The sequence below is a fragment of the Pieris napi genome, chromosome 5 (assembly GCF_905475465.1).
Source record: "Pieris napi chromosome 5, ilPieNapi1.2, whole genome shotgun sequence".
Lineage (NCBI taxonomy): Eukaryota > Metazoa > Arthropoda > Insecta > Lepidoptera > Pieridae > Pieris > Pieris napi.
Genome location: NC_062238.1, coordinates 3,373,031 through 3,400,126, shown reverse-complemented (window position 1 = coordinate 3,400,126; position 27,096 = coordinate 3,373,031). Strand labels below are relative to the sequence as shown.

General features: G+C 32.5%; 1 protein-coding gene across 1 annotated transcript in view; it reads left to right on the top strand.

Annotated features, from left to right (window-relative positions):
• LOC125049848 (sex determination protein fruitless-like) overlaps positions 1-27,096 on the top strand; it is a 64,646-nt gene that overhangs the window by 15,466 nt on the left and 22,084 nt on the right. Inside the window, exons 2-3 of the mRNA XM_047649315.1 lie at positions 19,220-19,249; positions 19,595-19,694. The gene's annotated coding sequence lies outside the window, so the exon portion shown is untranslated. The remainder of the gene's footprint in view (positions 1-19,219; positions 19,250-19,594; positions 19,695-27,096) is intronic.

Below are 27,096 nucleotides of genomic sequence, written 5' to 3'. Positions count from 1 at the left end.
AATTAAATCACGTAAACACTTTAATGGTTTAAAACGCTGTGCCAAATTTTAATTATTTCTTTTATATTTAAAGGTGAACTGGTCAACACGTCCCCATGCTTTTCGTGAAACACGCCAAAAAAGTATTATAATTTTTATGTATAAATAAAAAATTAAAGCACCGTGTATTATAATCGGGTATAGTATATATTTTTTTTTAATTTTTACAATGTTGGCCTAGTGGCTTGAGCAACCGAATCTCATCCTCGAGGTCGTATCGTCGTATTGGCGATCGATTCCGGCAACGTTGTTTTTTATTTCCATGTGTGCTTTAAATACTCGGGCGTACGGATTGAAATCATCGTCCGGAAACAGGCATGCTTTTGCAAAAGGTCGACAGCGTCTGTCAGGCACAGAATACTACTTGCCTATAAAGAAAAATAATGATCATGAGCAGATACAAATATCCGAGGTCAAGATGTAGAGGTAGCGCTACTGGTTTTTTATTACTGCTGTTAATCTGCGAAAATATTATTCAATCGCTTATCAAAACATTGATACGAGAAAATTCATTTTATGTGTATATATTATGGTTTATTTTGATTAAAAACAACAAATATAAACTTAATAAAATAACTGTAATAAACCAAACTTCATCTTAAATTTACTTAAATATATAAAGGTTTTTTTTGTAACCATAAATAATAACAAGCCATTTTGTTATTATATTACCTTATAATTGTACACTACACAATTGTTCGAGGCATGTACTAAAGCTTAAAAAAGAAAAATAATTTACACTTAAATTAATAATAAAAGAAAACTTACACCTCACAAAGTATAAAAAAAAATCAAATTTTTATATAACACAAGTAATATTACATAGCATGGCATTATCTATCTTTTCTCACTACCATCAAATTATAAATAACATGTGAAAATGTAAATATAATCTATAAAATAAACACGCGAACTCACTAATATTGTACACCAAATATACATACAAAGTAGTTAAAACGTTAATTTCTGATGACGTAGGTTCAATAAGTTGAACAAATAAACCTGATTAGTGAGCGCGGATTAAAAGCACCATCTGAACGGTTTCGTTAACCGATATCGAATTTGCTTAGTGTCGCTTACGATAAATTCTCGGTTTCTCTATTACACTGCGGAAACTATTGGAAATCTCTGAATTACGTTAATGCGTTTTAGTTAAGTAACTGTAATGCAGAACTGAATATACATGCAGGCCTTAATCTAATTTAAAAATATGAATCTTATTATCCGACTGCAAAATATCCCGAAGGAGGTTTCTCTAATCAATGGACTGACTAAGATAAGCCCCTAACCCATTTGCCCTACCACGATAATGAGGAAAGCTGCTGAAGAAGAGAAATGTATGTTATGAAATAAGGGACCTTCGTGTATAATATTAGCAATAATTCCGTATTTATCAAAAAAGAATTATTTAATTTACAATAAAATAAACTAAAATAATAACTTTATAGCGACACCTACAATGCACTTACAAATCACAGCGATGACGTCATACCATGAAACGCACTAACGAAGTTATTACGGCCGCTAAGGATATACTTTTCGACCCTAGCCACTAGCCGCCTATGGACACTCTAAATGCCAGGGAGCTCGCGAGTGCGTTGCCGGCCTTTTAAGAATTGGTACGCCCTTTTCTTGAAGTACACTAAGTTGAATTGGTTCGGAAATACTTCGGCCTTCGGTCAGTCGTCAGACTAGTTGACTCCCTTTAGGCTGGAGAAACAGAACACCATGCTTCATCTACAAGAATTTCATATATTCACTGGATTAAACGTACATAAAAGAATCAAATTCATGTCCACTGCACAGTTCTAATCGAAGGCGTAGAACGGACAGCCCATAGACGTCGTCATACATTAGCAACTATTATATTTCTTTCTAGTTTTAAAATAGATTTCTCGCTTCAAAAGATCTAAGACTTATAAATAGTTATGGGAGTTCTGTTTCTAGTAAGTTAGACAAAGCGTCGTGATTAGTTCCCACTCGCTAGCACTCCACGTATTCTCAGTAAAACCCTACATGTCAACATTAAAAGTAAACGGCATGTATGAATACCATTATCGCGTATAATAGTTTCATTTCAATAATGCAAAACGTACCCGAGACACGTACGGCCAAGCGGGTCCATCTCCCAACATCTAGACAATACTAAAAAGCAGCTAGTTAGTGGAAGTTTACACAAACACGGCGGCTTGTTAACTGTAACTTGTTAATTTTGTTCCCCTGCTTGTTTATAACTGCGACATTGCAGAATGACACTGGGCGACTCTAAAATAATAACGCTCTTGCATAAAGAATGTTTTTCCTTTTACACAATTTTGTTACAAAGCGGACTTATTAGTTTAACATAATTTGCTACATTTCCCTTGTTAATTTATATACATGTGGGCAGAAAAGTAATATCCAAGATTTGAGGTCGATTTTGGGTCAGTTACTGGATTGTGGAATCAAAAACGTCGAGTGGACGTGATATGTGTTTGGAAGGGTTTGATTCAACTCCATACATTCATATCCTATTTCCCGCACGTGCCAATATCCCGTAATGCATATGGGCTGTGTGCCGATCAACAATTTTGACCGTGTCAATGTATTGTGTGGTGGACTCGTACACCATCTGACTTATACCATACTCAGTAAAAGTTAATTAGCCATTAAGTAAATTTATAATTATTTTTTATAATTTACATTTACCTGAGGTCCACTGGAATGCTAAAAACTTCTTTACTGCCATACGTAGTCTGCGTCAGTCGATAACTAATTATTAATTTTTGTTGAGTTGAAAGTTGAGTGGCACTGTTCTTGAGATATATTTTAATAATTGCCTTTTATTAGGAAAAGCTTATGGAATACCTTTTTGATAATTATCCCCGTTATACTTAGTAAATTATATTACAAATAATTGATTTTGACCCGACCTGAATTGACATATTTAGTAAATTATTTTACATTTATGTTGAGTTGAAAGTTGAGTGGCACTGTGCTTGAGATATATTTTAATAATTGCCTTTTATTAGGAAAAGCTTATGGAATACCTTTTTGATAATTATCCCCGTTATATTTAGTAAATTATGTTACAAATAATAAATTTTGACCCGACCTGAATTGACCCGTTATATTTAGTAAATTTTGTTACAAACCTTGTTTAGTTTGACAATATTTGCCTCTATTCATTCCATGTAAAATTGTATTGCGTTGTAATTGAATAGTCTTCAACTGAGGGAGCTTCGTATCGGCCAATTAGTAATGTCTCACAGGCAAAATGCAATTTTCCGATACAGATTGGTAAAAATAGGCAGCAATATCAGGCAATTCATCGCGCAATCCGACTACGATTCACACTGAACTGAACGCGTTAAACTTTCAAGGTTGTTGTTCAAAGTGACAAGTACTAAATTAAATCGCCCGAGACACTCTCGTTATGAGGCCCTTTGATACAAACTCACTTCTAAAGCTTAAGTAAAAATTTCTTAGAAAGCTAATATCGAGTCAAAATTGAAAATTAATCGAGGTTATTATTGGACGCATTTCTTAAGGCATACAAACCTGTTTCCATCAACGCGATAAACGTTGTATAATCGAAAAATGTTTCTAAACTGAAACTAGGACAGGAATTTTGAAATCAAATTACTAATTAGGCTTTCCGTTTCGTTCTGTCAGCTTACATTGCTTAATAAAACCTGAACGCAACTGGAAATTCGTTAATAGCGCTTCAGAAAAGAAAGTCAAGACCTTCAGCCAAAGGCTTTCGTTTATTTGAAATCTACAGAGAAATTCGTTGTGCATTCGAATTTAATGCGTTGTGAAGGTAATAGTTGCAAGTAGAGGGTTATTAGAAATACAATATGAGGACAATATGTAACAAATATAACTTACATAAGTGTTTACACGTAAACGGAATTATTACGAAGTTATTGATCTGTTCATCTTTTCCGGCTAAATGCGTTTTCCAGTCTGCCACGTTTGTAATTGTACACAATATGCACGCTGCGCCTACACAAACGTTGCATCTGTGTGAGTGTTCCACGTGTAAGCTGGCCCGCAATAAACTCCTATCAACAGCTGCTCGCCTAGTACTTTGCTCTCGGCGCTGTAAGCGATCTCGTTTGAGTGGAACTTTATCTCTATCATCATACGAATTGGTTTGCTAATTTTTAGGTTTCTCTATAAATATATAATTTCTAAATAATTCAATTGATTCAGATTCAATGGCAAAGAGGACTTAACGCTTTTAATTTTTTTTTATAAAAATGCTAGTGTTGTATTTACTATTAAATTTTTTGGTCTTAATAAAATTCAATGAACAACAGCAAAACAATGGTAATATCTATGATAAGATATGTTTCTTTATTTAGCTTAAAAACTGAAAATGTTATATTAATTAGTGATACATCCAAAGTAACAGGAGCTTAGTAAAAACACCCGACTACTTACTTACTTTAATGAACTTTTAAAAATGTCCACGGACGCAACGGCGAGATTACGTAATGATCACAGCGAACGCTATACTTGTAACTATGTAAGCGGCCTAGAATCGGTTCTGTTACGTAACATAGTTATACATCTGAACTTTACGCCAGCTCCCAATACAAAGCAAAATTTTCAGTACTTTTTACACTATATTTTTTCAATAGCATAACCAAAAGTTACATAAAAATGGTTCAGAGCCTCCGGTGTTCTAAATACAGCTTTATTTTGGTTTTTATTTAACTGTTACTCTAGGGCACTTGGCACGTTGATTCCAAAGTAATAAACCTACTCAAGTTATTGGAGATAATTATTGCTAGCGTCTATCGTTATCATTAAAATAAAAATTACAAATTACGAGCTTGGTAATCTAGCACCTCTTCCAATATTCATTAAAAGAGTATCATTCCAGATCGATCACCAGTGGCGCGTATTTCAAATGATTCTATATTAATAGTCTGGATTTTTTCAATTTCCATCAAAAGAGTTTTAGTCGAATGAATTCCAGCCAGTAACGTGACGCATTTTGTACTCAAGTGGTTACAATTGAGGTCAAACCGCTGGTTTAATGCAAGCACTTTAAAAAATAAAATAACATTCGTTAAAATGTGTATTTAAAAATTATTGTAGCGTCTAATATGCTATTTAAACGAATTAACACTGAACTTTTAAAAATAAATCGCGAGTGGTTGTTATTTGATACTAAGTAATAGGCCAATGTTAAACATGTTTGGTTGTCTATTTCTTGAGGTTTGAAATTTATGAAACAACATCATACGTGCAACTGAGCGTTTAAGTTAATAAGTAGTTCGACTTTGAGGTGCTGATTTCTTGGCGAGTTTAATTAAAACTACAACAGAGTTACAGAAGGATGTCTAACAAGGTGAATTCCTTGAACCGCTACATTCCGCTACGACGCGCATTCTCTTCCCTACGCCCCTCTACGCCGTAGAGGCTACGGTCAGATACAGTTTTGGTTATGTTTGTTTGATATTGCAAGAGGGCCGTTTGAATAAAGTTTACTAGGTATAAAAAAACGTGTTATGTGAAGAATTATGCTGTAAATAACAGGTTTCTAATGTCACACTTTGTACTTTACACCTTAAGACCCGTATTCTAGAAAGCGATATTATGGCGATATTATGATTTCAGATTCGAATTGGAATATGGATCTAAGATTGTAAATCAACTTGGTCCATATAAAATAGAAATCCAAGCAAGCGTAATCATGCATGGTGATATTTTTATTTAATTAAAAGAAATTAGTACTTAATTCTATTAGTTTATTCCGTTTTTAAGGATTGTAATCTAATTGTAATGAATGTCGACTCCCCGGTGGACGGAGAAATTGTCACCAATTTGTGTTTGACCGTCACCGAAATTTCTATATTAAAAAAAAACAGTTAATGGACAAAAATTAGGTTTAAGTTTTCACAGATACTTAATTAGCCACTGCAATCCATTAATTGCGGTTATAAAATGGTTAGACATTATTTCAAAAACGTATTAGAATTCACAAATCGAGTGGCCTACTAAAAATTGCCAACTAAACAGCCATTTTGGCAGTATTCCGGAGTAGACCAATTTCCGCCTCTTCAATGCCCAATTCACTTTTTAATTATCACTTCCAAAATGCAATACAAGGTTCAGTCAAATTTTTTATCAAATTCATTACAAAAGCTGTTTAGTTTACAAGATAACTCTACAATACATTGTATACAAATAGTGACTTTTGGTACGTTAAAAGCATAATAAAAAAACAATCTTCAATACAATAATTCACACACACATATACTGTTCCGTTTAATAGTATACATATAGCGTTTCGATAATCCGCTTTATAGGCATATTACATCAGTTAATACTGTACACAGCTGTTAAAATTTGCATGCGTCATTATTGCAGGGGTAAAGGAAAACTGGCGGAAGCCTAACTTGATAAGGAAAGTCAACAAACACGATGTTTCTTCTAGCTAAGTTCGAGGAATATTCATTATGTAAAATAGATAAAAACTACATTTCAAGTAGATGAAATTCATGTGTATGTAGTCGCATAACATATTACAGAACTCCGCACATTTAACTGTAAAATATAGGGTTGGTATAAATTATTATAATTTATCTCTGTACTAAATATTACACATTGCGCAGACCTCAATTGTGCCAATTTTTATAATTCATTGAACAACAAAAACGGTTTCAAAATTATTTCAATAAATATGTGTATTTTAAATTAACGAATGCGCAATAAATATTATTAATCGAGTATATGGTCGTGTGTTTATGTATTTTTTATCACATTACAGTATAATATGGTAGATGTGTAAGAGTTTACGTCAGTTAAACTTATATATACGTAATTATTCTTCAGAAGTCTTATTTAACAAAAAATCAACTTAATTTTACAAAAAATAATATAAAATTTAGATTACATCTGTAGGAAAGTGCCGTCTTTTTTTATAAACCCATTGGGTAGTTTACGGACGTTAATATTCTTATTCTTACACATCTTCGGAAATATATATGATAAAAGTATGGAAAGCACGAATTTTTGTTTTACTTATGTTTTTCAAATACTCAAAATAGCTCATATTGATAGAGAAATCCCAGTTTAAGAAACAAAAGACGAATGGGTGTGTATTTCATATGTTTCTAATGTAATTAAACGGAAAGAGGGATCATGTCGTGTATCTGTGAAGAAACTGTTGATCAACCAATCATGATAAAACTTTAGGCCGTTTCATCTTTCTATTTATATTCTCACCCCCGTCTTTTTATCAAATTTTTACTATTCCCATTTCATCCATTTGATAAGATTGGTGTGCAAAAAATTTTAATCGCGGTCGCGGTCTACTAAGTTTTACAAATTTCACTTACAATATCACAGCTGTTCACATTGGCTTCAATAACATAATTATGTAAATATACTACTGTCAATGCTAGACATGGATTCGACGGTGAACCTTTTCCACAGATGATAGAACAGATTGATATATTTCATTACCCCTAAAAGAGTTATTTAGAGGATGGACAGAAATGAAACCCGTAATTTTTAAAAACAAAGATTTAGTAACACTGTCAATTTTATTTATTCGCAAAATCCTTTTGATTGACTGAGCGATTAATATTTTGATTGGTTGTAGAATACAGGGAATTTATTTCATTTTATATAATCGTTGGCTTACCAGAACTCTGAAGATAAATTGATTACAGCACCTTCAGCCCACGAATTTAAAATTCTGAGGCTTTTATTAAAGACAAACACACGTGGGAACCCTCTCGTTGATTTCTTGAATCGAAGCCAACGTCCTAAAACGCATATATTGAATAATACATACTTCCTTTATTTTACACCAAATCGTATTTTCAAGGTAGTTTAAAGTTCAAATTTATTACGTCATTTATGAAAGTGATAGAAGTAATTTTATTTCGATACGTAACAAGTAATTATTTTTTCTGGCATGACTGCCATATAACTATTATATAAATATCTTAAAATCTTTATAATGATTTAGTAAATACTGTATATTTGATTGTTATGTTTAGGTTGTAATAAACGTTATTAAATTTATTATTGGAAATAAACTTTAACTTATTAAGAGAAAACAATAATACTTATATACCACTTTAATCTACTACTAAATTAAATTTCTATTTGAAAATAAAACTTTATATATTCATTTCCCAGTCTTCTCAAACTTACCGCAAATATATCAAGTGCTGGTGCGAACTGAGCAAATGGTTAAGCGAAACAATACGCGGAATTGGTGACTGGTAGTTTACAGTTCTCGAGTTCCACTCAAATGCTTCTAGGAAATCTAAGGAATATTGATATAATCTACGCATATATCTTGTAATATAAAAGGAGTATTTTCCCTCTTATTTTTACAAAAATCAGCTGATAAATTCAATTAAGTAGATTAAAATTTTATACAATTTCAAGCCCCTTAACCTAAAAATGTTTTCCACTTTAATGTTGACAAAACCGCCTCTGTAAGCTCGTTAGAAAGGTTAGCCTGCTTATGCGTCGAAGCTTCTCATTACATGATGAATTTTGCAATTCAATGAGATATTAAAGATTCTTACATGAGGTTCCATGGTAATTTTATACGGTTATTGCACTTTCACGATTTGTTCTATTCAATCGTCGAGGTGCAATGAAAATGAAACGAAATTCAAATAGAACTTTATCTAAAAGTGTAATTAGGGATTGGTCATGTTTAGAAAATAGAATAAGTCATTTTGTGGCCAGTGTAAGCTGTAATCAATTTTTCATCAGAGGATAAATAATATGGAGGCTTGGCGGACCCATGCGACTGCTTCAATACAAAGAGTCCCCTAGTGAGTTGTGTGCAGCGATATTGTGGGCTACTCGATTGTGAGGAAGTTAGCTACCGCTGCGCCTTCTTTACTTCTCATGTAATTTTCACACGTAGGATATACACGTCTATATATATCTATAAAAATGTTATGTTGGTTTGTGTACGCTTCAAAAACTCAAATAGTTCTGCACCGATTGATGAAATTTTAGCATGATATATATTTTTTTCCACAAGTATTGCAAAATTAAACCACTGCGAAGAGTGGCATGGCACAGCTGGTATTCTGTAACATATTTCCTTAGTTATAATCATTTTAACATGTGTGATGTTTAAAAATAAAATAAAAACAAAAAATTAAATACCCGTTACCTAAAAAATTTTGATACATACCTATATCCTTACTTGTTATCTGAAATTAGTATAATGCTTTAATACGGCTGAAGAGTAATTCTTCTTAAAGTTGAGGACAATTATTTTAAAATTTCAAAGCAAATCGAAGTTTGCGCTAAGTTTCGACTTTGAATACGTTTTCTTTTCTCGTACGTATAGCTGTTACGCACACAAATACATTAGTGCACAGCTGGCTTTTGAATGACCGACTTGAGGTTAAGAATTGCACACTACTAGGGTAACACTAGTTACAGTTACAGTTTTATAATGACTGTAGATGACATGACATGCATTGTTTTAAAAAGAAACGACCGTGAATGGCTCTACGCCAATAAGTCTGGAAACTAATTTTTTCACCGTTCTTTAAGGGTGCGTACAGACTATGTAACATATTATATAACTTGTGTTTTATAACACGTCCACATTATGTAACCTTGTTATTCAACATTATAACAAAAAACAATACTGCACACATTAGAATAACAATGCAATATAACAATGTTATATAACCATTTTAAATAACAAAAGAAAAACAAAAAAACGTAGATGCTGGGTTCGTCCTAGCATACATATCAATAACATGTTATTATAACATGTTTTATAACATTCAGTGTCCACATTATCTGAAACATGTTGTATAGCAATGTTGTATAACATGTTATGTTATATAGTCTGTACGCACCTTAAGACATTTACTTTTATCGAATGGTCATTTACGCGCTTTCACGTTTAATAATAATACACTTGATTTAGATCACAATAACACAAGACATGATAAATAAAACAAAGATGGAAATGGGTGCTATAACTGATAATACACAGTTTCTTACAGATAACCCATGTGTAAAATACAGACAGAAGATACAATATAGAACTTAAAAACTTAACTTAATAATTGTAAGCGTGTAAACATTATGTTTCCACGTGTAACACACATACACGTTGCAGAAACGTTAAAGAGCCTTTGATGTTTGGTTTCAGTCAATCATAAACTTAGTTACAAACGCTTGGTAATAGTTTAACTTGATTTGCTATTGTCATGTGGACTACTTGGTTCCATATAGTACCGTTGTTTCATTATGCTTAGTTTAAGTGTACTCTATTAAACTGTGTACGTCCGTACAGCTAACATGCATATTATAAAACAAAACACTTATAAAATATACAAAGCCAAAACAGATTACATAGATGAACAATATATATGAAACAGAAAACAGAGGTAAGTTACATTAATAGACAAAATGAAAAACAAATGAAAACTGAAATTTAACATTGATTGATTGATTAGCCTTTATTGCTGACCCCCATACAATGTAATAACAATTATTTAAGTTACATAAAAAAGACTTAATTCTAACACATAAATAAAATAAAACTTAATCTAATGCATCATATGACCCGCTTTTGGTGATCAGCGTGTCCTGTGACACGTAGGCCTCTTCCAGCTGTTTCCATTCTTTTCTGTTATTAGCTCTTCTTGTCCAAGTTGTGCCTCCTATTATCTTAATATCGTCTGCCCATCTCTTGGTCGGTCTTCCTCTTTTCCTTTTTCCATCACGTGGTTGCCATTCTGTAATTATTTTTGTCCATTTCAACCTGCTATCTCTCGTCATGTGCCCAGTCCAGCGCCATTTCAACTGCCTTATTTTCTTTATAATGTCTTCTACTTTGGTCGTTGATCTGATCTCTTCTGCTCTTTTTCGATGTCTCAGTGTTACACCCACCATGCTTCTTTCCATTCCTCTTTGGCATGTTCTCAACTTTAGAAGATGTTTCTGAGATAAAGCCCAAGTCTCGCAGCCGTATGTAACACATGGTAGGATACATAGATTGAACACCTTTTTCTTAGCTACTATTGGGAAGTCTTTACTTTTAAGTACTTCCTTGAGTGACCAAAATCTCTTCCAGGCGCTAGACACTCTTCTTTCTATCTCAAGATCCATTTGGTCATGGAATGATATTATTTACCCTAAATATACGTAGTGATCTACATATTCGATAGCATCTCCTCCTATTTGTATCATAATAGTTTCTCTATTTGTCATTATTTTCGTTTTAGATTTGTTCATAGAAAGCCCAACTATCTTGCTTGCTTCTGTCAGCTGTTGCAGCATAGTTTGAAGCGTCTTTGCGTTATCTGAAATGATCACTAAATCGTCTGCGAATCTTAGGTGGTTCAGTTGTCTGCCGTTTATGTTTATGCCGACCTTATCCCATTCCAAATTTCTAAATAAACTCTCCAAAATGGCTGAGAAGAGTTTTGGGGACAAAGGATCGCCCTGTCTCACACCCCTGGCTATAGGAAATTCTTCACCCGTTGTCTCTAGTTTGATATAAGCCGTGCTACTTGTATATATATTTCTAATTATACGTATGTATTTTTTTGGTATACCTTGTTGTATTAAGGCTCTCCAGAGGGAATCGTGCTTTATAGAGTCGAATGCTTTACTGTAGTCTACAAAAGCGATGTATAGTGCTTTTCCGTATTCTTTGCACTTTTGTATTAGCTGTTTTATAACATGTATATGATCTACAGTTGAGAATCCGGATCTGAATCCAGCTTGTTCCATGGGTTGCATTCGTGAAATTTAACATTAAACAAACCATAATTAATACTTAATATTTCAAAGAAATAACTAAATTGTTACTGCTAAACAAAGTCAAAGTCTTCCCGTCTCTTCAAATATTTCCTCACATCCTGTTTGATGAGGTGGAAAATATCAACATCCTCATAATTAGTGTCAGATAAAGCCCGAATTGGCGAATGATGCAGATAATTCGTGTTCGTACGAGGCACATGGAACAATTGTGTGTATCATGTCGCATACGGCGGAGGATCTTAGAGAAACTTATTAAGATTCCAGGTGAAATAAAATTATTTAGTTGTTTAAAAGTCCTAATAATAAATGGCTATTATGTAGACAGCCTCTTAAACTTGAAAGGTTTTCGGTTCCCTTTGTAATATTGATTATAATGCATTTTAGACACGCTATAATCAATTTTATATAAATATTTAGACTTTCATAGCATTAGGACATAGGGAGAATATTAGTCGATTTTCTTTACTAGCTAATCGGGTATGACGTCACAATAAGTATATACAACAGTCATCAATTAAAAAACTTAAATAGATTCTAGATATTCGAATACTGTGTCTTCAATGTCTATATTTTTAGTTGCGTAATTATAATTTATTTCATATCTTCTCAATGATTGGATAATTAGGCTTTTTGCGTGCGTAATAAGTCCAATTGGCAAATAATAAATGACACTTCATGACTATTTGAATTAACACCGACTGTATTGACTGAATAAGTTGTGTGATTACAACCTAGATAACCAATCAGTAAATTCCAATAATACAGATTAATTACGCTTTTGATTACAGAACGAATGCAAATTGAATGACTACGCTTAATGCATTGTTTTTTATTCTTCTCTCATGAAATAGTTTTTATTTGTGAATTATTCTGTTGTCTATTAGTATAACACCTCATTCTTAATTTAAAATTCCTAGAACCTGCTGAGGAAGGTGCTGCTCTTCCTTCGATTTAATGAGAGTATCCTCGACCAGTATAACCACTGACTGGACCGAAAGCCTCTGCGACTAATATTTAGATGTTGTATATATCCTTAGCGTGTTTAAGGATATGCTCACGTCACCGTATTGTTTTTAAATATAATTAATAAAATGATAAATAAAGTTCTGTAATTCTCACATGATGCTTACAATTCTGTTTTATTACAATTTTTTGTGCAGTCATCTAATTTAATATAAATATCTTACATCACGTCAAGTAATGAAATTAAGCTTTTTCAGTTCTATCGCGAAGGCTTAGCAAAATAATCTGTTCGTATGATCCTGAGTCTATGTCGTAATACCATTAACACATATAAGTCATATACCTAAAAACTGATATTTTAAAGGTCATATTAATATAAAAGGGAACGCTTCTTATTGATAAACTTGCTATAAGCCTTAATAAGTCCCTATCATACTCGTGTCGCTTTACTAATTATTATTTAACGTCTCATTTTTCAAAATTGCGATTTAATACAATAAAAAAACAGTTACATAGTCTATGGTTGACGCAAGTACTGCACATTCAAATAAAATCTATTTAATGTAAGCGCTACAAAACCGGACCTTGTTTTGATTTGATTTGATTATGTTAGTTAGATTCGTCCAATTTTGTCTTAGAAGACAAATGCCGCGCATCACCACTATAAACCAGCTGCCCACCGATGTATTTCCGAAGCAATTCGACTTAGGGTCCTTCAAGAAAAAGTAACAATTCTTAAAACGCCGGCAACGCACTTGCGAGCCCTCTGGCAATGTGAGTACCTATGGGGGGGTGTATTACAGATGAGTCTCCTGCCCGTTTTGTTACATTAAAAAAAACTAAACAATTTTATATAATACAGTATTCATAAAGATGCAATTAATACCAGTACTCGTGCCTAGTGCAATCAACTTGGGAATACCACCGGGCTTTGAAATTACCTGTCATCTATAATTTTTCAAGTGTAATCAATGAACCCTCGCCGAGTGTTACTATATTTATATTTAATTAGTCTGTGCGTATACTTTTGACCAGGCTTTATACTCTCTGGTTAATACTACGGTTTCTAGTCTTTTCTGTAGAAAGCAGTTAAAGTATTTTAGAATACTCAGTTACCGTTGGTCATAGATAAAACGTGACTATGTTCCCTCTTAATAAAATATACGCCATTTCTCAAATCAAAAGTCAAATTATATTTCTTATATAAACAAGAATTAAAGTAAGCAATTAACTAAGAACATTAAACTAGTAACACAAACAAACAATCATAAAAAACTACAAATAGTTAAGGTGAATAACCAGATTCACTTGTAACGGCATTCCTATCATATTGGGCCATAAACCTTTATCAGGTATTTGGACTTCACTAGGGATTGCACCAGATCGTTCAGATTCCACATCACTAATGTTGATGATGCTGTGTTCAATTGTATATCTGCTTTTGTTGGACTACCAGGATGTATTTCTTAATTTAATAATAATTGCACTGCTATTCATGGAAAATACCATTTCTACTTCGATCCATTTACTAAAACTGTCAATCACACTAGAAAGGTTTCTACCTAGGTCTAGCAAAATTAACATGCAACCGACTCTAAGGCTTAACTGATTGTATCCAGTTGTGGATCTTTTGTAGGGTTCTTGTAGCTCTCTTAACTGACGCTTTATAGCTGTACTTAGCACCGACACCGAGCGAACTTATAACGGCAACAAAGTCTTGCACGCTCTCCCCTCTTTCTTGATATCATCTACCTCAGGTTCATTGAATTGCTTCAAAATACCAATAATATGCGTTAAAAAGACTTCTGTAGGTTGAACTGTTACTAAAAATAGAGCAATAAGTGCATGTCTATTCCACATTGTGATAAAAAAGAACGCGCTTTGGACAAATTCGTGTCCTCGTGGCCCGACGCGTCAAGTGCACACAACAAAAAGTCTTTATATTCGCGCCAATTATCACTTTTTGGGTTAAAATGTCCGGGAAATACAACATTTGCAACCATTTGAAGTGATTTGAACGTAATTTTATTTAATTTTCCGCTGTCACCAATAAAAAATACGGCATTTGTCCAATCAAATGTCAAACTATATTTCTATAAATATCAATAACTATTTCTGTTACACAACTGATCGTGGTTTTCATAACAGGAAAATAAATTTATCCCCTAATAAGACATTTTATTTACCTACAATAAGATATATAATAAGTAAAGAATATTATTAAGTTACACACTATCTAGTCTACTATATAGTCTAAAGTTATGCGTTAGAATAATTTTAAATAGTTATCACATAATATTACTTAGAAAATAAATATGGTATCTAATATATATCTAATATATAAAATTCTCGTGTCGCGGTGTTTGTGGTTAAACTCCTCCGAAACGGCTTGACCAATTCTCATGAAATTTTGTGTGCATATTGGGTATAACTGAGAATCGGACAACATCTATTTTTTATCTCCCTAAATGTTAAGGGTAATCCACCCCTATTTTTTTTTTTTAGATAATTTTTTTTTATGATACAGCATTAAAAAATACATACAACCCCTAATTTTCACCCCTCTACGATCAACCCCTATTTTATATTATAAATGATAAACATGGCAAAACGACGTTTGCCGGATCAGCTAGTAAACTTATAAAAATATCGACTGCGTTGGAGACAGAATTCTCCGTAGAGCTTATCTCCCCACAAAATCCCTACTGAGCTGTAAATGCGGTTTGTGTTACAACAATATACATTATATTTATTTCGTCTAACAGCTAATATTATAAAAAGCTACAGATATAGTAAATGCCTTCGTTAATGATGCAAGGTGTAATCCGTTATGGCACTTCACACCGCAAACGGCGCTGCGAATATCCCTTTGGCACATAAAATAATCGGAGCGATGGACACAAAATACCTATTGCATATATATCACCACTATAGTGGGTCCAGAATGGTAAGAAAATCATCAAGGTTGAAGGCATCGAATTGGAGTGATTATACAACTCATATATGCATTTGGAGATGAAATTATTACAAAAATACGGCACGCATTCTTTTTTATATTCTTAGATTTGCACCCCGAGTCTTCGTATAAAATTCTTTAGTAGATTTTTGATACCCCTAGGAAGGCATATACATAAAAAAAATATAAAAGCAAAAAAGGAAAGGCTACTTTAATTGGGTATAATAATTGTTTTGTACTGTGGAGTGACAAACTGTATTCATGATTGTGCCCATTGTTTCACCGCTTCGGGCCCGCGGTCAATTTGTTCTATTGTAATATCAATACACGTTTCGTTATTGTAAATTGAAAACGACCGCGCCTTGTATAAATCCGTGACGATTAATTAGTTGCCTTTTTAATAAGAAAATATTTCTAGCTTTATTTTGTAATCACCTGTTTGTCTATTCATAGTTTTTCTATTCATTGGAATAGTTTATTGTGTTTCTAACATTAAAAATTATTGAACATTCGATCCATTGAACCAATGCAATGTATGCCTACTCATTTGTCTAACCAAAACTGCATTTATTTATTTTTTCAAGTTAGATTTAATATTTAAAAAAATCAGTGGCGCTACAACCTCTTTTGGTCTGGGCCTCAGATTTCTGAATCTGTTTCATGATCATTTTTAAATCTAATAAGCAAGTAGGTGATCAGCCTCCAGTGCCTGACACACGCCGTCGACTTTTTGGGTCTAAGACATGTCGGTTTCCTCACGATGTTTTCCTTCACCGTTCGAGCTAATGTTAAATGCGCACATAGAAAGAAAGTCCATTGGTGAACAGCCGGGGATCGAACCTACGACCTCAGGGATGAGAGTCGCACGCTGAAGCCACTTAGCCAACACTGCTCACTTTAGATTTAATTTACAGTTGATTTATTTATTTTATTAAAGTTTACCGCATCATACATAATGCTATATCTACAGTAAACATAAATATTTCTAAAAATAAAAATTACTAAATTAATATCATACCTAATCAGATAGGCACTTAACAATGCTTTTTAATAAAATAAAATTAACCTTAGGTTTCCTTATCTTTAACTGATGCAGAAGAATAAAACAATTAATCATAGCACCTGTTTGTAATTTGTTCAATCCTCACTAACCTGACATACAACTTCTATATGCGTTATTAAACTTATACCTAAGACTATGTTTAATTAATAATAATATGTATATACCACAGGCGTGTTAATTGTCACTCATATTGTGTATCATTTATTGGATATTTAATACGCGGATTCTCATTTCGCTAGACGCGCACGTGACAGAAATAACAATTTTACATTATAGAGTTGTTCGTGGTTTTTAATTAACATATAACTACGCATCTACCGTTAATCACAGTGTATGCAAATAAAACTGTTTTATTCATTACTTTTCAACGACATTTTTTAAGTGTCGACTTTATTACGCATGCATTGCATTAATAAATATCGCCTATTTAATATTATGCGAATGTATTTCGAGCGGTAAATTAACTATTTGAAATGCTTAAAGTGTATGGGCTCGGATTACATTGGTTTTGTGCTGACATTGCTTGGCAGCGACCACACGCTGTTTTTAGCAAACTAGTCTCGAGTAGCTTGTTAGTTTTCTTGTGTGAATCGAAAAGCAAATCGTATAATTTCGATCGGTATACGTTCGATATCACAGGTGGTTCTTTGTTATGCAAATGTGCCTATATCCGTGAGAGACAATCTGTTGGATTGCTGAGGGCTATCCTGAAACTGTAACATGCTTCCGGCTAAACAGACTTCGCATTGAAATACGTATTAATTAAAATACTATTGATTTATGCAAGTGATACGATCTTAATGGTACCTACGTCTATAAGTCTAATACCAACAAAAGAAGGAAAAGTCTGCAAGAAAATCTAAAACTAAAATGCCTCCCTATTTTTAAGGTAAAGTCTTCCGGTGACAATTTTGACTCTCGATAATAATGAATTTCAAGCAGAATATGCAAAAAATAGAAAAAAGCGCTGCAAAATATTACAAAGCATAAAATTTCTAAAACTCTATCATTGAAAGCCATAATGACCTGCATCTTCATACAACAACAACGTATGCCAGGTTCAGATTATGTGGTTTTCTCCATGTAAGATTAAAATGGAGGCTTCTATTCTTTTATTGTTCTTGCTTTTATCCGGAACACTATTGTCGTAATCCGTAGGTCGCTGAATGGTTTTTACACACTGGATACATATAAAAACGTCATAAAAGAAACTCTTGTAATTAGTTATCAGGTTTTATTCGTTCGCGCTTAAAGGACATTTTAAAAAAGATCTAAAGTCAGGATATCGCATTTTATAACGCGTTCGTCCGCATTTTTAAAGGCAACGACTCAAACAATTTGTGCATTTTGAAAAATACTTGGAAAAGGAAAAGTAATAATGAAATAATCTTACTACTAGCTGATTTGTAAGCTGTTGTACTCTCGTAAAAACGATTCGCAAAAGTAAAATAACAAAAATAGATGTATAGTATTTTTCTCAAAAGTGGATCGCATCGATGCTACAACAGGCTATGAATATTTAATAACAATAATTTATCCAATATATTTTATTTAACTCATTTCGCCATATTATGCTTTATATATTATGTATATTGTATACCTACTTGGAAACGCGATTTTACAAAATTGCGGCCATACTGCAACTAGAGTAAAAAGTCTAACCCCACATGGCTGAAACAGCCTATGACATGCAAATTTAAATGATACTATTTAACAGGAACAAGGGTTGGTAATTGATGTAACTATCAAAGAGAACCGGCCGAAACATGAACGTACGCGATGATTGATCGGATAATTATCTTAAAAATGTTATAGATCCGTACCGCCTTGACATGCCGTTCCACAGTGCTTTTTAAAATACTTTATTATAATAAAGCATGCCCCATGATCATACTACATAGAGTTTGTAAACTAATGAAGTAATAGGTATCGATTTTTTAGTTCATAAATAGAGATATAGTTCAATAAACCATTTCAAGGCTCTTAACATACTTTAAACGGAAAGGAATGTTTCATTCAATCTCAGTATTTTACCGATACAGTAACCCGATTCCTTTTTGATAGATGTAACGTGAAATATAGGAAATGATGCGATTTATATGGGAATAAATATGTTTTTGCCGATATTAAGTTCATATATAATTTTTATTCAATATGATGAATTAGTTAATAAATTGGAGATACGTATCTACAATGGGGCTAAACGTACATATCCGTCAGTCAGGGTGACCTAGATTTATTTTTTGTAACCAAGCATCGAACTTAGGCCTTTAATATAAAATACTTTTTAATATTGTTTAATAACAAAGAATCAGTGTAAATGAAAGTTTTCATAAATGTTACAACATTAGTTTACACAAAAATGCATTATATGTATTTTATTTAATAACAATTAGTGATATTAAATAGACAACTTTTTGTTTCAGATATCCACAAACGGAAACTTCAAAGCAAACGTGAGTATACATAATATCTAACAACGCTAAACTATCACGATTTGATTACCTCACAAACCCTACACTAACTGTTTTGCACTGAAACTATTTGCTAAACTCTAAATAAACTCAAAATCATGGACCTTGTGACTGTCACAGCAAAAAGCGTGTAACCTCATGCAATAATAAACTGTACAGCCTTGGAACAAAGCATATTCTTTGCCTAAACATTAAATTTGTACCTGTTCTAAACTATGCTCGCCTGGTACTTATCCGTTGTAACTGAGAGTTCTCGAATCGAGAGGTTTGTTTCTGTTTAACAACATACATTCGAGACACTTGACTGAGTACTTCGCACATTCACAGGATAATTAGCCTGCATACCGAAATTAATAAGCTCCCAACACAAATCGGCCTTGATTGGCTGCACACGTTGAAGAGGAGCGGATGAATTTAACTACTAAGGGTAAGAAAATCCTAATTTCTTGGTACTTTAGCGAATGACTTTATAATTTATTTTGTACGAAAACAAAACAAATGCAATTTAATTAAAAATTAATATTATGAGCCTACACAGCATAGTCATCAATTATAAACTACTAATTATACAATTTAAATTAGTATTAGACAAAATTGTAATTAGAAGTTAGAACTATATATTAGAGTATATCAAACAATTGTTTTGATACACTCTTTGCGCAGAGCAATATGTTTTTATGTAGGAATCGCAAGAAGGGAATATCGAGACAATCATCTTAACAGACAATAAAATAAAAAGAAAATTGAGTAACTTAAAATGTATTTATATTATAATCTATGACCTGTCATAGATGTCTAGAAATGACGTTAGTACACAGAAGAATAATAAATTCCACAGACTATAGTTAAATGTTTTGTAGTCCCAAGAAATATTAAGTTCATTGTTTACATTTACCGCATCGTAAAATTAAAATCCTTGGTCTACGCGGGTTCAACTATGATTAGAAGTAAGAGTTTCTATGTCTTTTGTTTAATATAATATGTTGGACAATAAAGTCTTATTAATACAGTTTCATTTCTTACTACTGAGAAAAGACTAAATTAGAAAACTGCGCCACTTTTAATTTTTTTACTTATCTTCTTATAAAATAGTCACCACTAAGCACTAACCTCTTCAAATATATGAAGCTACGTTAGAAGTAATTTTATCTAATAATAATAATGTATTAAGTGATTAGGAGCAACTCAGGCCCAATAGAGCAGAAGTGTATTTCTGTTACATAATCTGCTGTATTGAATACAGTAACGGAGAGAACGTATGAAACCGGTATCCAAAGAATATTATGCGATTTTGCCAAATTCGAACGAAAGTTCCCACTAAGCTCTAATATTAACTGTTGTCAACTCGACTGTGGTTTACATGGTTTGCGACGAATGAGCGCTCTTCATGCTCTACCCACTCTATGGATTAAAGCAGGCTTATGATGTTGTTACATCGAGATTCCTTTAATACCACATAGTAGTTACAAATGAGGCTTATAAAATATTTTTATATATTATGGCAATAGTTAACTTTATGCCAGTTTCAAGTAAAATTATAAAACATTCACGGTCTATTGGTACCTACTTTCCACAGACGTTAATATTTAAATAACAATGAAATTTCGACAGAGTTATTCCATTTTTAAAAATCAAACAAGCAATAAAAACAAACTACAACACAAAGATAGTCGTAATTTGATTTTTTTAAATTAGGAATAGAGTAGGTACCTAGTGTCTATTCCATGACCATTATTAATAAGATGGCGTCGTTTTTACGTTCAAATTGCATTACATTTAAATTACTTAATCACAAAGTAAATTATACAATGCACAAAATTGTTACACAGCCAGTGTTCGTTTGACAGTCCTCGTATCATCTATTACAGTATGTAGGTATATAAGAATTTTAGATAAACCATTTTTTACCGATTTACTTGCAATTGCCTTTTAAGGTTATTAATTTATTCTGACCGCAAGTCGTTCCTTAGTATCGGGAAATAGGCTAATCGCTCTGTTAGAAATGGATATAGAAATGTGTCAATCGTATTGAGGAAGGTTCTTCTAGCCTGAAAGTGAAGTAAGTTAATAAAATATCTTGTTTCTAAAATTGCAACAGCTTCTCGTCAAGTACTTTATTTGCCGCTTTGAGACTTACAGAATGAAATTGCTTTTTTGTATGACTCGTCCCAACTCAGCTTATCAACGGTGATTTAATACACTTTAAAAATAAACTTGAAATTAAATACCTAATTAAGCGACATTTTACGTACAAAACATTTAATTATCAGTCTATACTGAAGGTAAAACAAAAACATATTTTATAACCCTGGATCTACCTCATTGTTTTTGGTCTAGGATCTCCGATGTCCCTTGTAAATAATGCTTGGATACTATAAAATCTACTTAAGATTAAACTTGTATGTTCCCTTAATTAATCACTATACTTGATTATTTTCAGTACATACGTCCTTGGAAGTATAGTTACGTATAGTTAGTAGTACATGGCTAAATGTAATTTACATCCCACCTAAATACATCAATATAACCTCTTTTTTCCTAGTCGGATAAATGATACAAATATAAATAAATGACGCTAAAACCTTTTTAGGTATGGGCCTCATATTTCTGTATCTGTTTTATGATCAATCTAACAGGCAACACGCCATCGACTTTTTGGGTCTAAGGCAAGCCGGTTTAGCTTCACCGTTCGAGCGAATGTTAAATGCGCACATAGAAAGAAAGTCCATTGGTGCACAGCCAGAATCGAACGTACGACATCAGGGATGAGAGTCGCCCGCTGAAGCCACAAGGCTAACACTGCTTTACTGCTAGTCGGTTAAATGGTACCTAAACCAATACATATGTATAATACATATGTGTATATATAAGCGATTAAATGTAACGGAATGTTACTGTGGCTGTTTTGAATAATTGCTCAAACGCTACAGGACATTTTCAGTTTGAACAATATTTATTCAACTAAACGGTCTACTTGCTAACTCTATCTCTCAATTGTTACATACAAAATGTAAAACTAAACACTGAGACATGTTTTAATGTATATAGTTTTTGTATATTATAACCTGATAATATAATATAAAAATCTTATCGTATCTGATTCGTAATCATTGGTTTTTTCTAAAAGGAGGTGATAACTTTATCGAGTCGATAAAAGAGATAGATCAAGATTTAAGGATTTATTTATATTAAAAAAATATAATACTTTTCTGTAAGACATTTTTTTAATCAACTTCATATGTTTCTTACAACAAGTTTGTTACCAAGACAACTTCTTATATGTCAGTATACTTCACACCCTCTTTATGTGCCTGATACACGCCGTCGACTTTTTGAGTCGAAGAAATGCAGGAAAATATGGTGAGGAATAGCCATGTTTCTGCCGTACCAGCGAGTGTTAAATATAGAAAGAAAAGTATTCACACCTACGACCTCAGGGATGGGAGTCGCACGCTGAAGCCACAAGGCTAACACATGTAATATTTGCATATTAATAAAAACTGTATATAAAAATGAAATTTTCTTTTCTCGCATCGTAGAGATATTTTTATTTAGTTAGTTTAGTTATTAGAGATCTATGTTTATATAGCAACATTTCAGTAAACTTATCAAAATATCAAACATCGGTCTTGATTTGGCAGTCTATGGCTGGCTAAGAAAGGCACTCCAAACGTTGACATAATAATTTAAATTTAAATGTGTCCGCGTACACCAAAAATAAATTATAGATTATAGTTTACCGTCAGTTTGTCCATTTATCAAATTATGGCACTCTAGAAAATAATTATTTATATTTATATATAATTATTTATAATATTTATTTATAATAAAAAATTTTAACATGAAACTAGAAACGCTATTTGATATCATAGTGTATCAAGGGAAACAAAATTGAAGTTCTGTTAAAAATTAACAGTCCCGTTAAAGAAGTTATACTTAGATATGTTATAGTCTAACTAGTAACACTTTATAATTAATAATAGAACACATTCCAAGTTTTAAAACCAATAAATGCATCAAAAGAAAAACTGAAGGTATTAATTTCAAAGTTTGACACTTACTTCGATGAAATTTTATCGAAGCAAATAGCATAAATACAGACTGTAATACAAAATTGTCTTTTTAAACAACAACGTTTTGTTGAATTAATAGCAATTAGTGTTTTAGACATGCCCTACTAGTATTAAAAACGAATAGCTCAACAAATATCGAACTCTTATTTACAACCTAGATTTTAGAATAGTTTCATACCATAAATAAAATCTACTCTACTAACACAAGCTAAATTTTGGTCCCAAAAATCTCCCAAAGCCATACCGACGATTGATGGTCGTGGTTTTAACAAAACAGTGAAGGAGTAGGTCTAAATAATATTGGGGTAGCAACCCAATATTATTTCCTAGTGAGTTGATGAGTATTAAAAAAGCTGCACAAGCTAGGTTTTCTTCCGATCTGCAATTCTTGTCGACCACTTTTGTATCTATGATACTTAGCCCTTATCATATTATATAATCTTAAATAACAGTCACAAATTGGGGCTTTTATAGAACAGGGGCCAAACAGGCCCACCTGATGTTAAGTGATACCGCCTCTCATGGATACTCTCAAGGCCAGAGGGATCATAAGTCCGTAACCGGCCTTTTAAGAATTGGTACTCTCTTTTCTAGAAGGACACTAAATGGCATTGGTTTGGAAATACCTAGATGATATATTACAAAGTGATCTTTGTGTATGAATATCGCAATTCAGCAAAGATAATTATATTGCTTGAATTTGAGGTATTCAACTTATAAGAATTTTTAATTTTACTCTAGATACACACAGGTATATAAATAATTTTAATTTGTCAATTCTGTGACCCCTTTAATTACATTTTTGAATAGAACTTGCATCTATAAGAAAAATTTAGTTCCGTTAAAAACTATTAGCAAATGAACTCTTCAAAATGTCTTACATCTTTACAACTTATAAATCAGTCTGTCTTTAAATTGCTTTTCAAAGGTCTTAGACAAGTTTGACGTGAATTTGAATTAGACGTATTATTGAATTTTGAAAAGACTAGTTCTTTCAATAATTGTTGAAGTATATAATTTGTAAGTTGGAAATATCATAATTAGGGGTTCCTAATAGTAAAAAAAATGTGTCCATAGATGGTTACAGATAAAAATCGTGTTACGACACGTCGTTACCATTGGATAGTCGGCATCCTGGATTGTTTTTTTGACATTTAGAAAAACTTATCGTGACATGCGGAGTGGAGGGCACCAGACCTCGAAACCGATCACTTACTTGCTGGACCGATCAAGTAAAGGCCCATTCAGGTCTTGCCATCACCTAGGCGCAGAAGCTTGCCAAAGACAGGGGAGAGTGGAGGAAGTAGTGCAGCGCCACCAGCGCGACTGAAGAACAGTCAAAACAAAATCTATATAAAAATGCAAAAAAATTGTGGATTGTAAATTACCTCGTAATACAAAGTAATATTTGTAATAACGAGAATTAAAAGTAATAATAAAATAATCTTGAGGATGTAGTTTTATAATTTTTGCTTTGGTGACGTCATCAGACAAAATGCGCGATTTTTAAAGCAGATTAAATGTAAATAATTAATATTAATTAACTATACGCTCTTTTAATTATATGATAAGATATTAATAATGGTTATTCCCTAAAAAAGGATTTGAAATGAACACATTAATGTATATTATTCTAATATACCTATTATAATTATAATCAAACAAAATATCATAAAAATTTGAAAGATTGCATTGAACGCGCTCTTATCAAATTTACGTAAAACTTTCAAAGTAAACTTCGCAGTGCCCAACACTGTACAATTTTAATGAAATTATAACAACAATACGATACAAAATCTTATGTCAGTTTTAAAGCTTTGTCAGACAAAGTCGCCCACTAATTTCTGTAGCCGAAAAATGGTAACTAAAAGTGTAAAATTTGTTCGTAGTCTTTTGAATTTACACTGAGATGTTTTACTATACCCTAGGTCTTTTATTAAAACGAGCAAAATACATTTTTAAATTATGTCAGTGAATTTCTTTAAAAGCAGGCCGTCGAGCCGCCTTAGCTTAGCAGGCTCTTTTAACTAACTTTAAACCTTGGTTACATAAAGCCTTAATTGCTTTCAATTCTACATAGTGTAAATTTAATTTGTAAATTAAGAGTCGAGTAAACGTACAAAGTACGTACCGGTTACCGCTTTGAATAACCACTGAGACCAGTTGATTTCGGACTTTGGTCTTTTTGCTTCGCACCAAGTATGGCTTAGGCGTGCGATTCTCAACCCTATGGTCACGCTTTCGAGTTCTGACTGGATTTTTCTTTCTATAATCGCATTTAAGATCTTGTACGGATAAGGTATACCTTAGGAAACGTGTCTTAGTCCAAAAACTTATTAGTGCGTTTATATTAATAAATACTTTCCATCATATATCAGGTAAAAATAAAAATAGAAGAGATAAGTAACACAAAGATTTTACCAAATATGATAGAAGGGACAATGAGTAGGTATAATACTGTTAAAGAAATATAGTTGTCAATTTTTTTATAGTAAAGAACTTAAGTTCAACGTGAATACCTTATATTCGCCCATCAAAACTGCAAATTGTTCTTGAAAAAAAATTTCTTTATTATATGTGTCAATTTACCATATTTATGTAGTTTTTTAAAGTATAAATCTGTCCGTCGTTTCAACTTTCAAGTGCGTTTCAGAAGCGCAATAGGTTTTGTCTTAAACTCTCAACCCTAGTATCTAATTTAAATAAGCCAATTTGAATGCTGCACCTACCCCTTTATTTCTTTTAACGAGTTAGCAATTACAAAAGTTAACACAGTAATCAACTTTACCTCATTTTATTATTGAAAAATCCTGTTAAAAATGAGGGTTAAGAAAATGCAATATTTTTAAACGGTGCTTGTTTTATCTAATACCAATACAAAGATTTAAAGTCTTGATAAATCATTTACAATGCCTCACTGCAAAAAAAAATAAGAACATAGTGATGCGCGAAGAAACGCAAAATTCTACAACTCGTTAAATAAAGTAGTCATAAAAACTATTTGTCCATCATTCGAGCCTCTTCATTCCCGTTCCCGCCAAAACGCAATCAGAAATGCATAGCATAGACGATAGAGCATCCCATGTCCATAGATTATCAAACCAACGGCTAACAGTAACGTCTCATATTTACAAATAAATAGGTAGGTATATTTAATTTGTATCAAATTACAATTAAAGATTAACTTATGACAATAATAAGGCGTAAGCATATTTTCTTTGCAATAGTACTCTTAAGTATTTCAACAAGTTTAAGGGCTTCAAGCTTAGAATAAAAGATTTTGCTATTCCGTGTGTTAGACGCAGTGACGCGCTCATTGGCTTCCTTATCGCCATGAAAAATTCATGCCAGCAAACTCTACGTCCTGTGTCTTAGCTGTAAATATTTTTTGAGATCTTATGAAGTGCATTCTCTTATTGTTTTACACAGGAAACTAAAACACTATATGAAATAATAACTAGTGTGAATTCTTTTATTTTTTAGTTCGCAAATTCGTAAACTTCAACTTTACATAGTAGAAAACAAAGTCGCCTATCGGTTTCATTTGTCTTTTTTAAAGTGTTTAATACGTTCTATATGTTTCTAACCAAAAATAATATATGTACCATTTCAGAAAAAAACTTTGTAAAAAGACTTCTACCGCTATACTAAAGATATTGACTTATATTACTTAGTTTTGTTAAATAATATATATTATGTACTTATATATTACTTAGGCTTGGTTCGGAACGTTTTATAATAATACCGCTCGTGTCT